Source organism: Bombus terrestris, chromosome 4, assembly GCF_910591885.1.
Source record: "Bombus terrestris chromosome 4, iyBomTerr1.2, whole genome shotgun sequence".
Taxonomy (NCBI): Eukaryota; Metazoa; Arthropoda; class Insecta; order Hymenoptera; family Apidae; genus Bombus; species Bombus terrestris.
The window spans coordinates 2,922,204-2,935,804 of record NC_063272.1 but is presented as its reverse complement, the minus strand read 5'-3'; the positions used below and the strand labels follow the sequence as shown (position 1 = coordinate 2,935,804).

Below are 13,601 nucleotides of genomic sequence, written 5' to 3'. Positions count from 1 at the left end.
CTCAATATCTCCACTACGCACGCAGTTGGTAGGCGTCCGCTACCATTGCCACGTGTAAACGGTCACGGACGAAAATGACGTTGGAAAAATAAAATTCGTTTCTTTTTGTCGTCTCTCAATATCCCCACTACGCACACGGTTGGTAGGCGTCCGCTACCATTGCCACGTGTAAACGGTCACGGACGAAAATGACGTTGGAAAAATTAAATTCCTTTCTTTTTGTCGTCTCTCAATATCCCCACTACGCACACGGTTGGTAGGCGTCCGCTACCATTGCCACGTGTAAACGGTCACGGACGAAAATGACGTTGGAAAAATTAAATTCCTTTCTTTTTGTCGTCTCTCAATATCCCCACTACGCACACGGTTGGTGGGCGTCCGTGACCGTTGTCGTGTAACAATGGTCGTGGACGAAAATAAAGTTTGAAAACTAAAATTCTTTTCTTTTTGTCGCCTCTCAAAATCCCCACTACGCACACGGTTGGTAGGCGTCCGCGACCGTTGTTACGTGACAACGGTCACGGACGCCCACCAATCACGTGCGTCGTGGGGATATTAAAGGGCGACAAAAAGAAACGAATCGGATGAAGAAAACATTTGTTGAATCAAGAGTTGTACGTAAAGAGTCGGAAAAACGAGAATTGTTAATAAATATACTATTAAACATCTACACATCCTGCACCAAATAACCTCACGTGTTTACCGTACGAATGTGCGTGCGTTATTAAACGAACGCATTATATATATGTCGGAGATGAAAGAGCACCGGAGCCTTCCCCTCGGAACTTTGGGAAGACACCTAGTACCGTAATTTAGATTTCACCATAGCCGTATTAAGAAAGCTGTTGTCATTCGATCCGACTGTACTTATTCGAGATTTATGATAATGAGCTCGGGCTCGAGGCGACAACCAGTCGCCGAACGTAGTCGCGGACAAGGGGATGAACGTTTTGTTTAACCAAGGCAGGAAGTAACTCTATACGATGGTAAACGATGGTAACGATGGTAAACGTTTCAATGGTTTCTGTCCCGTGGCTCGCCACACGCAGACTATGCTTCGAGTAAGACGATTACCAGATGTTGATGCGTCTCCACAGTACATGTTCGGCTAGCCCGAGGACCCGCTATAAATCTTTAGATCTATTTAACGAAAGTCCTTCAAACCGACAAACAACCTTTGTTCCAACTACGGGAAAATTGGAGAAGTCTATTTTTCTCACGAACGACGCGGCCCGGTGGCGACTTTCTCTTAAGGGCGGCTAGCACCCTTCCCCTATTTCCTCCAACTAAGTAACTCCAATTTCCCTCACTTTCCGAATGAAGACTTTTCTCCACGAATCCGATGATCTCGTGCCCTTAGACACATCCATCGTAGTTTTCCTCGACAGCGTCACCATGATGGAGAGACACTCTATCGTACGATTTTAACGACGATACAAGTAATTCTCCGGTACGTAGTGCTTGTTCTGTGGCGACCTGAATATAACTTAGACCTCCACGAAGTATACACGTTCGACATCCCGTTGACCGCGGATTCGATACCGGACCCGAGGCCATTGTCATAGCGCCGCGAGTATCTAACATTGTGATTAATTACCAACGCTGTAATACCACTAACTTGTGCCAATAAACTCTACCATTGTTACACCGCATCGATGGCCAATATCAACCAAGATTCATCCAACACCTCCACCCCCAATCCTATCGTCCAGCCGACATATATATTTCGCATTTTCAGTCTTCGTCGTCGTCGATCCTTATCGTTTTAAAAGTCATACGGTTCCAGAGCATTTGGTCGCAGTCGCAGACCTTTCGGTTAGCGAGCTCGTTAGCGACTGTCTTATGAAACTCATGGCGAAGAATGAACCTACAGTTTTAGGTCTGAATTTAGATCCCGAACGATCGGAACCACACTGAGACAGACGTCTGTCTTTCTTTGTATATTTACGCAAATAAGATCATCAAGTAGTCAAACAATTTGATGCTCGGATCTCGATAATTACGAACAACTACATTTCTGTTCTGTTAATCGATGTGACTGTTCCATATTTTACCTTTTCTGCGATGTCGATTCGATATTAAGAATTTATTTATAACGTTAGAGGTATAAGGCTAACACTTAGATGGAGCGTAATTACAAGAATCTTTTACGTATCGCAACTGAGGGTAAAATAACAAAAAAAGAATAAAATAAAAGAATAATAAAAATAAGGTTTTGCGTGTGTGTGTGTGTGTGTGTGTGTGTGTGTGTGTGTGTGTGTGTGTATGATTAAGCGAGAATACAAGGCAAGAGGGAGGATAATTATTGTAAATCGAGTTTATGGCCAGCAGTCTGAACATAAAGTATACTACGTTGCAAGCTACGTATGCCAGTGAACGTAAAAACTGTATTACTACCGTTACGTTACTAGGCACACGCACGAGCTTGTTAGTTAGGATAAGTTAGGATAAAAAGATCAACCGTTTCTCATATTTCGAAATATACACATAGCGTTTTATGCGTAAGGAGAGATAAGAAGCACACGGGACACTTGTGTACGTACGTTGTAAAGGACTTTCAATTTTGCATATGTGTCATCACGCATGAAATAACCGGATCAAAACAGTGGATACGGCGATATGTGTTTGACACGGCCAACCAGCGTTTGATTTGCGTTGAAATCAAATTTTTCGGTTCAACTTCACCGAAACTTGGCGCTGAAATAACGCGTGATACACATAGCTTGCATTTCACTCTCAATATTATTTTGATCGATATCCGAGCCGAAAGTACTTGCCATTTCGATTTAATAACGCACTTACGTATTTATATCTCATTTATATGTGTCCTATGGTTTTAAAAATATTACGAGGCTGTACATGACGATAACAAGCGAAACGAGAAAGTAGAATATTGCTTGACTTTCGATGTTACATCTGTTTTAGCTGTATATTCTACGATCGATGGAAATTCGTCAAGCATAATGAAATTTGAATTTTAATCAAACCTTCGAACTAAAAGTATTTTCCATTTCGCTCTCATAATACAAATTCTATGCCATATATTCGTCATGTCTTTTGAAATATTATTCTCCGATCACGATAACAATAATGACAATGACGTAGAATACATTTAACTTTGCATATTATATCCGTTATTATATATTCTAATATTATATATTCTGCAACCGATTAAAATTTCCAAAGTACAAATCGAATTTCAACTAAAGTTGATTAAAATGAACTGTTCGAACCGAAGGTATTTTCCATTTTGACTTAATAACGCAAATAATAACAAGAATACTTATTCATATTTTTTCTTCTGTCTAAATATTATTAAAATCATGCAAGGTGGTATGCAACGATAATAAAAAAATCGAGATGACAGAAATGGCCCTTAAACGCATAACTGCGCAACTATACGTGCAATTCCAAGCATTTCAATAACAGTCCCCGGAGTAGGAAACACTTCGAGTATACGCTATCCTTGAATGAAGGAGTTAGACAAACTGACCGTCTACTCATTGTGAAAGCGCTCGATAATTACCAGTTCCTGGCGATTTTCTTCCTTACCGGTGTCTTCAATGAAAAGTTAGTCCATGTATATTACTTTAAAGATTCAACCGGGATAATTAAGTTTCGAAAGTCCTTTAGACGCAGTCGTTTTACGGAAGCCGGAAAAAGAAGAGAAATTAAATTTCGTGCTACAACGTTCGTATAAATATCAGATTTTAGATGCAAAGTTTCCAATATATATATTTTTCGATCTTTTTTTTTCTCCATTCGATATGATGATTACGGTGACTCGAAGTTGTTCCCATTCGTTAGAAGATGCGTATGTACTAACAATTAAATAATTTCCTTATAAAAGGAAAGAAACTTTTGGGACAAAGTAATATGTTCCTTCTTACGATAAAATACCCACTGTACGTAATATTTGCGCGCAACGATCGTAACAATAATATTAATTTCTTGATCCTTTTTTGTTTTTATTTGTACAAAGTTTACGATAGTTTCATTAATATAATTGCGCGTAATTAACGACATTAAAATGCGATCGATCGATGCTCATTGAAGACTGGGTTGTTTAGATTGGAAATTTCCATAACATTCATCCCTAATCATCTATGCAGATTCCAGATATGTACCGTTATACCGTGGTGCGTGAACAATGAAATAAGCGTAACCCGTATCATCGGTTGACACAGCCAACATAGTTAAGGTAAACCAATTAAGGCAACGAGTTAGTAAAACGATTACCCTTCACGTTTTCTCCACGTTATTATCGTTGTAGCGGCACTCGACAACAAATACCGCTACACGACACTAACTAACACGGACACGGTAGCGAAGTGGTTAGCGCTTCAGTTGACCGTGATCCTCCGAGCAGGCCGGACCTCTCGGCCCTAAGGGACTACCAGGCGTAGGCCCAAACAGTGAGCGCAGCAAGCTATTCAGTGTACAGTATACAGTGAGAGAGCGGTGAAAAAAAAAAGCAAAAAGAGTGCTAAGCAGTGAAAAAATAGTGATAACATCACCCACACTACAAACAATACAAAAATAGAAGAGGAAAGGAATGAGACTGAAACCAAGGAGGCGGAATCCGCCATAAGTCCGACAAAAAAGGGGGTCAAAAGGAAGATAGAAAAGCAACAGATAATTAAAGATAGCAGCATAAGACCCGCTGCACAAAAGACGCGGAAACTCAATCCGCCTCCAAACCTGATAAGCAGGAACAAAAAAGAAATCAGACAAGAAAATTTAAAAGAAAAAGAAAGCGATTCTCAAGAAGAGTGTCACGAAAAAAACGAAAACATGAAACAAAAAAGAAGCCTCCAACCAATGGCAATCCCAATAAAAAATAGATTTGAAGCCCTCCAAGCTCAAGACCCCTGCGCACCGCAGTCGCAGGAAACTATCATCGAAACATTAAAAAAAAAAAACGACTTACTAAGGAAAAAAGCAACCAGACAGCCCACACCCCTGGTCACATCACCGATAACCACGAACAAAAACAATGCCGCCCGGACAAGTACCTCCCCCGCCGCTCCGCCAAAAAAAACAACAACACCACAACATTCAACATTACTGAAAAACCAAAATTATAAAGGCCTGCCACCCAGCCACCCCGCTGAAGAACAGGCAGACCCCCCCACATCGGCAAAAGGGGCCAGGCCACCCCCCATCAAAATAACATTACAAGACCCAAAAGATACAATAGCACTCATGGAAACTTCACTCAAAATCAAGAATTTCCACATCAAAAGAATCCACTCAGGTAAGCATGTGCTTTACCTCCAAAACATAAATGACTACACAAATGCAAAAAAAATACTGACTGCAGCCAACACGGCCTACTTCACATACACTCCAAAATCTCAAAAACCCCATACGTATCTACTAAAAGGTCTAGGTAACAGCTACACAGAAGCGGAAATACTAGAAGATCTGAAAGCCCTGAATATCGAAGAAGTCAACTTCACCAAAGTGACCCGATTCACAACAAGAAAATCAAGGGAGAACAACACATTGCTCCCAATCTATATAATTCAAGTCTCCCCCGATAGCAATATTGGGAACCTATTAAAAATAAACAGACTCAACTATCTAAAAATAGCATGGGAAAAAATAAAAAAAAACAACGATATCACGCAGTGCTACAAATGCCAGCGAATAGGCCACACTGCACAAAACTGTAACCTAAATTATCGCTGTGTAAAATGCACTGAACCGCACGGGCCAGGTGAGTGCAAAATAAAAAAAGAAGCAGTAGTCAGCAAAGAAAAAATCTACTGCGTAAACTGCAAAAACTACGGACATCCTGCATCTTACAAAGGATGTCCAAAACTCGTCGAACTCCGGAAAAAGATTAATGAAAAAATCACCAAAGCAAAAACATCAAAAACCGAAAGAATCGCCAAAATAAGCCGTAAGTACGTCCCCGAGCTAAAGTTCGCGGATATAGTAAAACAAAAAACAAGTATAAACGAGACAAGCCCGCTAGTAACAAACTTAGCGGCACAAGCCAAACAAAACCCAAACCCAACAATAGACGCACCCCAAATAAGCATAATAAATGTCATTGAAGACTTCAAAAAAAGCATCTTAAAAGCACTAAACGACCAACAAACCCAACTAAACGAAATCAAAAAAGCACTAAATACGCATGAAGAAAGAATCGATTCCATCTTCAACATCATCGAAAATATAGACGAAGATTAGCCAAAACACACCCGCCCACCAATCACAGCAGAAAACAAACCAGATAAAAGTTAAACATCTGAAAATCATATCAATAAACGCCAACTCTCTAATCTCAAACCAAAAAAGATACAGCCTACTAACTCTAATTAAGAAAGAAACCCCCGACATAGTACTTATCTCAGAAACCAAACTGAACTATAGACATAAGGTGCAATACAAAAACTACTCTATAATAAGACACGACAGACCAAACGCCACCCAAGGAGGAGGAACGGCAATCCTCATAAAAAACCCCCTGAAGTTCAAAACAATACAAAACGACAAAATAACAAACTTCAAAATCCTAGAGACGACGATCATAAAAATAAAAATAAACAATAAGGAAAACTTATTTATCTCTGCAGCCTACGCAGCCTACGGAAACCAGAAACAATTTAACGACGAATTCGACAATCTCTTCCAACTTTTACAGCTCGACAAACAGGAAAACTACTACATAATAGCCGGTGACCTTAACGCCAAACATACCAGCTGGAAAAACGAAATAAACAACACGAGAGAAAACTCCGTCAGAACCTGGCTAGACAATAAAAGCATCTTCTACAAAACAAACCTTTATGGCTCCGAGCTACCCTCTTACCCAAAAGGACGCTCCTACCTAGACATATGCCTAGCAGACGCCCGAATAAAATTCCAAAACTTACGACCAAATAACACTCTCAAAACCATAGACTACGACAGCGACCATAACGCCATAGTATTTCAGATAAGCAAAAACACATCCGACTACCTAACACTCGAAACGCAGACCGAAACACCCAGGTACAACTACAAAAAGACAGACTGGAAAAAGTTCCAAAACCTGCTCGAACAGAACTGTGACCTAAAAATCTACAACAATGTCAACCTAACAGACAGACAAATCGACTCGTTCATAGACGAAATAGAAAAACATATACAAATCGCCCTACAAGAATCCGTACCGACATTTAAAAAAAAAGACTCCTGCGAGCCATATATAAACTATAAAATAAAAAAACTACAACGAGATAAAAGCTACATACTATCGAAATTAAACTACCTAAGACACAACTACTCTTACGACAAAAGAGAAGACATAGAATTCCTAAAGTACCTGCTACACGAAATAAAATCACAACTAAAACAAGAATTCGCAAACTCTATAAATCAATACTGGACAAACAAAATAAAAAATATCTCCAAAAAAGACTCTGCTAGCATGTTCCCGCAGATAAATCAAATTTTCAGACCAAAGGAACAAAACTCCATCCCGCCCCTCAAACTGCCTCCAGAAAAAGCCTCCCTCATCCAAGAAGCAGGCATCGAGATACACAACACCAACAAAGACGCAGAGGGCAACTTCATAATATCAAAAACAACGGAAAAACTAGACATTATCGGCACCCACTTCGCCAAAACTCACACACAAAACGAACACATGGGCCGAGAACAATTAAACAGAATTATCATCGCCGAAACAAACATACTAAAAAATAAAATAAAACAAGACATAGCGCTAAACAAAACAGTCTGCACATTCTCAAACGAAAACACATCGGACGACCCCAAACAGCCCGACCCAGAAATAAACTACTTCACAAACTTCAATCAACTAAGCACAATCTTCTCCACGCTAAACAACAAAAAATCCGCCGGCTTCGATGGCATCCCAAACATCTCGCTCAAACGCCTACCAAACAAAATAAAATGGTACTACACAGTACTGTTTAATAATGCACTAAACAACACGTACTTCCCCAAAAAATGGAAAAAAGCCAAACTCATAGCCATTACAAAAAAAAAATAAAGACGGCTCATCACCTGCAAACCTACGACCCATAAGCCTCCTCCCCAACATAAGCAAAGTATACGAAATGATCATAAACAACCCCCTAGCAGCCTTCTGCTCAAAAAATAAGATAATCCCGGAAAACCAATTCGGCTTCCGCCACAAACACTCCACAATCCACGCAATAAACAAACTTACGTCTGATATCTGCTGGGCACTTAACGCAAACCAGCGAGTAGCCGCCTGCCTAATAGACATCGAAAAAGCCTTCGACACCGTCTGGATCCCAGGGCTCATTTATAAAATGATTAAAAAGAATTTCCCCGAATACCTAATCAAAATAGTATGGGACATGGTAACAAACAAAACTTTCATAATGACCGACGGCTCGCACACTTCAAGCAAAGAATTCTCCATAGAGAACGGCCTGCAACAAGGAACAGTAAATTCCCCGCTACTCTTCAGCATCTACAATAACGACTTACTAAACCTCTTTAACCTCAACACATCCACACACAAACGCTCCATAGCCTTCGCGGATGACCTAATCATCTACGTAACAGGCCGCAAAACCAAAACGATAAGAACGGAATTGCAAGAACTCTTCAACAAAATCAGCGATTACTATCATACATGGAAACTAAAAATTAACGCAAGCAAATGCGAAACCATACTATTCAGACCCAGAACAAGCAAAATCGGCCCAGCAGAAAGGGAACAAGTCAGGAAATTCCGCCTAAAAGAAAAAGCAAACGAAGAGAACCTCATACCACACAAAAACTGCGTAAAATACCTAGGAATAAACATAGATGAAAAACTAAATTATAAGCAACACATCGAAATCCAACTCTCCAAAGCCAGCAAAGCTTTTTGGAATACAAAAAGGCTGTTTTACTCCAGACTTCTCGATAGCAAAGTAAAAATCATGGGCTACCAATCGCTAATAAGACCCATTATAACCTACGGCTGCCCAATATGGTACAACATACCTGCGTCAATAATGGAAAAAATTCGCATATTTGAAAGAAAATGCATCAGAGCTTGCCTGAGCATTTACAGATCAGAACACAGCGGATACAGGAAATACGTAAAAAATAAAAAAATATACGACTTAGCCAACATCCACCGCATCGACTGTCACATCCTAAAACTAACGAGAAATCACTTCTCGCAAGCCGCGAAGATCAAAGAAAACAGCCTAATCTTCGGCTGCTTATACCCAAACGACGCATACTTCAAAAACACTCTGTTAACAGGCTACATCCCCCCCGAAGCCTTTCTATACCTAGACGAAAAAAACTATCTCCAAGACCAAAACAACATACCCATAATTTATCATATGCAAAGGAAAATAGGAATGAAATCTATTCAATACGAGGAAAACCTAGATGGCCGCACGGCAGACACTAGGTGGAGATACAACATGGCCCTCCCCCAAAAGGATACAGAAGACAAACACAGAAAAAACACAAAAAAATACTGGTGGATACGGAATTCTCAACAAAAATCAACAAGATAAAGAGCCACAGAACGGCAACGCTCACCGAATCAAAGTGTAAATATGTAAATATGTAAATAGATAAACAAATATTATACTAATCCCACAGAACACCCCTCCCCGCTCCTCCCAGACCATCCCCTCCCAACCCCTCCCTAATAGGCTAGCGAACTGTCCTGTTTTTGCGTCCAGGCTTTCAGGACATAAATTAAAATATCGTACATAGGCACAGCGCAACAGCGGCTTAATTTTATTTTATTTAACAATAATAATCTTAAAAAAAAAAAAGAGAAAAGAATGTAATAATGCATGGCTACGTCGTACCGCCGCGTATCGGTACTCTTGCCTGTACCACCCTACAATTAGAATTCAGCGTTTATTCTGGAAAAAAAATGATGTAAAAAAATATGTAAATAACCTGGAACAAATAAACAGAGATAAAAAAAAAAAAAAAAAAAAAAGTGGTTAGCGCTCTAGGTTTCGAACGTTCGGGACCCGGGTTTGATTCCCGGCGCCCGTGATCCTATTTTCCTACCACGCATCAAAATAAAAAGAATAATTAGCAGCGTTCCAGCAGCGACATCTAGAGCCGGCAACTACTACTATCACCGACGACAACCTAACGCCATACACGCCTCATCGTGTACGATCCGCCTACCATGAAAATTGGTAATGAAAAACGAACGGAATTTGCAAGAAAACAACGTTATAAGTTGTTATTTTTAATATTAGACGCTTGCCTATTATTGGGTTGTGGCAACTTAGCGATTGTGGATTTTGTCATTAGGTGGTATTGACAAAATTCGCAATCACATAGATGCCAACCCAATATTTATCGTATGCAAGAAGAACCTTACGATATCTCGAGCGATTTTAATCGAGGTATAGTTGCAAACAACTTTTTTCATTAACTGCTGCAACTGCTATCTTAAAGTATATAAGCACGAGCGGAATATTTGGAAAAGAAGCGAAGAAAGAAACGTTTTGCGTTTGTAACAAAATTGAAGGACGAACATCTTTTAGACAAACTGTCAAGGCGGATATTCATAAATAAAATTGTTCGTTGTACGACTACGGATACGGTGAAGAAAGCTTTCTCGCTTTAGTTAGAGTTTAGACATTCCCACGTCGGATAAATAGATTCGCAAAGCGGAAATAATAGTCTTGCGAGTTCTTCTCGCGAAAAGTACGACGTTGGCTGATAACGAATTAAGAAAACTTTACGAGATCTTGTACGTCGTGTAATTGGGAACTTTATTCGGGTACGAATGAAACTTGTACAGGAGCGACGGGAAGCATAATATCGCCGACAGCCTCAAAATATTTATAACAGCCACAATGTGATCAAATCGCGAGTTTGAACGAATGATCCGTTAATAAATATCAGACGAAGCAGGGAATTGTTTTGACGGAAAAGTAATAAAAATTGGTTCAAGTTCGTGGAATTTTCCTTCCGATGCCAAAATACCTGATGGAAATATCTACGTTAAATTTTTGAGATTCGAAGCTTAGCGAAAGAAATAATTTGATTCTAACGACAAGTTCTTCGTGTATCATAATCTTTCATAAGCAGATTAAAACGAGTATTATTTAACAAATTGTATATTCGATGATATACATTTGATTTGTATAAATCGGTTTCGTTCGACAACTTAAATTCGAATATACAGGATTCTTTATTTTCGAGAAGATCGCGTTTGAAAATTTACCAAGCGTACTAGAACATGGCTAATTCTGGACTGGCTAATTCTACGTGTGAAAATAAACTGAGAATGTGGAACAAAATTTATTCGCAAGACGCTTTGTTTTCAAGAAAAATACATTTTTTCAATTTATCACGTAATGAGCCAAGTTCAAGTATACTTGGTAGGCAAATTTTCAATCTTGGAATCTCTTGAATACGAAGCGTCCTACGAACAAATTTTCCTCTATATTTCCCTGCCATTTTCTCTTTTCTCTTTATAATAAATATATTTCGATAAATTTATAATTATCGTTTCTTACTTTTACAGCGTGTCATACGAACGATACATAAACATAACAATCTATAATTTTCTGACCATCTAACAAGTCCACCTGCTATTTGTTTCTATTAAATTTCTATATATACATATTATTATAAATTTTCAAATTATTTAATTATGCAAGAGCAAGGTAAAGGATGATCTTGAAAAAAATTAATCGAAAATGTAAGACGGAGCATCCGCGTGCCAATGCTCATTCTTGAGAAAATCGATTTCGAAGATATATTGGCTATGCGAAGATTTGCCAAGGGTTTGAGCCGTAATATTTTCGACACTATTCATTATATCGAAAAATGCTTCGGATAAAAGTTTGATGGTTGTAAGGAGGACATATTTAGACGTTGCTAGCTTTTCTATAGGTGGTGGCGCAACCATCGTACTAAGGTCGACTTTGTTTCTTCAAATGGAATCACACAGTTCTTAATACATTAATCGATGCAGCTCAAAATTCTCTATAAAATGTTATTTATTAACCTACTTGCGTCGAAAAACCATTAGTTTAGTAAATATTTTAGGTATAAGAGACAAGGAAAGACACAAGACGCTACTTTCGTATTTGTCTTCGTGCTTGTCTTTCGTACGATAAATTTCACTAAATAAAAATTAAAATATCTGTTAAACTAATATTTCTTCGACGTAAGTGAATTAATAATTTTTGCACGCAGAATTTCAGTTCAGCTTTTATCCGAAACATTTTTCGATATATTTAAAAATATAAAAAATATTTCGTTTCAAACTCTCAAGTAACTCGCCTTGTATATATCGTGTTAGTATGTATATGTTAATATTACTTTAATTTTTATGCAAGGGAAAATAAGAAAGATAAGTTTGAAATAAAAAAGAAGAAATTTGCGATCGTTATCAAATTATTCGTTTTATTACGAATTTACGACGAGCAGAAATTATACGAAATATGTAACGATTCGATATTGTTTGGAAAACTCGTAAAACATAATCGATGTTTCAATATCTCGTACAGAAACTTCCAGTCGATTATGCAGTTTTCTATCTCACACAAGGTAACAACTGTACTTCACTGTCAAAAAGTTATCACAATTTAAGGAAACTTTGAATTCTCTTTGAAGCGTGTATCATTTGTAGCATTATGACAACTTCGCGATCCATTTGCTCAGCAAGTACTATCTTCAATAACTAAATCGCTTTCAATTAGTTAAACCTTTAGTGTCCTATTTTCCTATTTACTAAACGACATTTTTAAGTATATCAATATCATACCAATATGTAGAAGTTTATATTTCCAAAATACCTGTCTTTAAAAGTAAAATAATAGCAAACAAGGCAGTAAATAAAGTAAACGATCGTATTGCTCAACAGTCTTAACAAATAAAGCAACGATGCTAAAAGTAACAAAAATTGCTCCATAGCATATGTCCTCACAATTAAATTACGAATTAAAAAGGAGAATAGGAGTAAAATTAAGAAATCGAATGTAAGCAAATGAAAGAATCATTCTGTATTATGTTTCCCTCGCTAGTGGCGGGATATTCAAACTTTTAATAATGATAGCGTCTCTTCAATCAAGAAATCACACATCCAAAAACTTTTACCTCGTAATAACGGTATTATTATACCATGGAATAAGTAAAAAATTAACACTCACCAAGAAAACGGTATAAGCAACGAAGATTTACAGCTTGGCCTTCGCGAGACAATAGTGGTGGTTGGCGCCAGACAAGTGGTCGAGAAGAGTATGCCGATGGATATTACCTGCAACGACCTCCGTGATACATTTCTTGCGCTACGCGAATAGGTGCACCTGTTTGCGTGCCACTTAAAATCGCGTACGCACGAAACAGCTCGAGAATTATCCACGAATTCTACGAATTCGCAGTTACTAATCGCTTACCAAACGTCGATTATGTCGTTAGCGCTTGAAAAGACATTCGAATGTAATTGTTGCAAAAGATAAAGGAGCTTTGTAAAATAGACGATCCAATTCCTATCGCGTTCACAGTCGAAGTGGTACAGTGAGGCTCGTTGCGACCCGGCGTCCCCTTCTACGATCGACCCCCGAGCTCAATAGCCAATCAGCGTTACGCATTCTCCAACGTTCAAAATCCTTCCG

General features: G+C 38.6%; 1 long non-coding RNA gene across 1 annotated transcript in view; it reads right to left on the bottom strand.

Annotated features, from left to right (window-relative positions):
• Nucleotides 1–13,600, bottom strand: part of LOC125384933 — a 29,811-nt gene extending 16,211 nt beyond the window's left edge. The window contains exons 1-2 of the long non-coding RNA XR_007223786.1: nt 13,383–13,600; nt 13,137–13,243 (exon numbers count right to left, since the gene is read on the bottom strand). This is a non-coding gene — a long non-coding RNA (uncharacterized LOC125384933). The remainder of the gene's footprint in view (nt 1–13,136; nt 13,244–13,382) is intronic.
• Nucleotide 13,601: the final 1 nt, after the last annotated feature.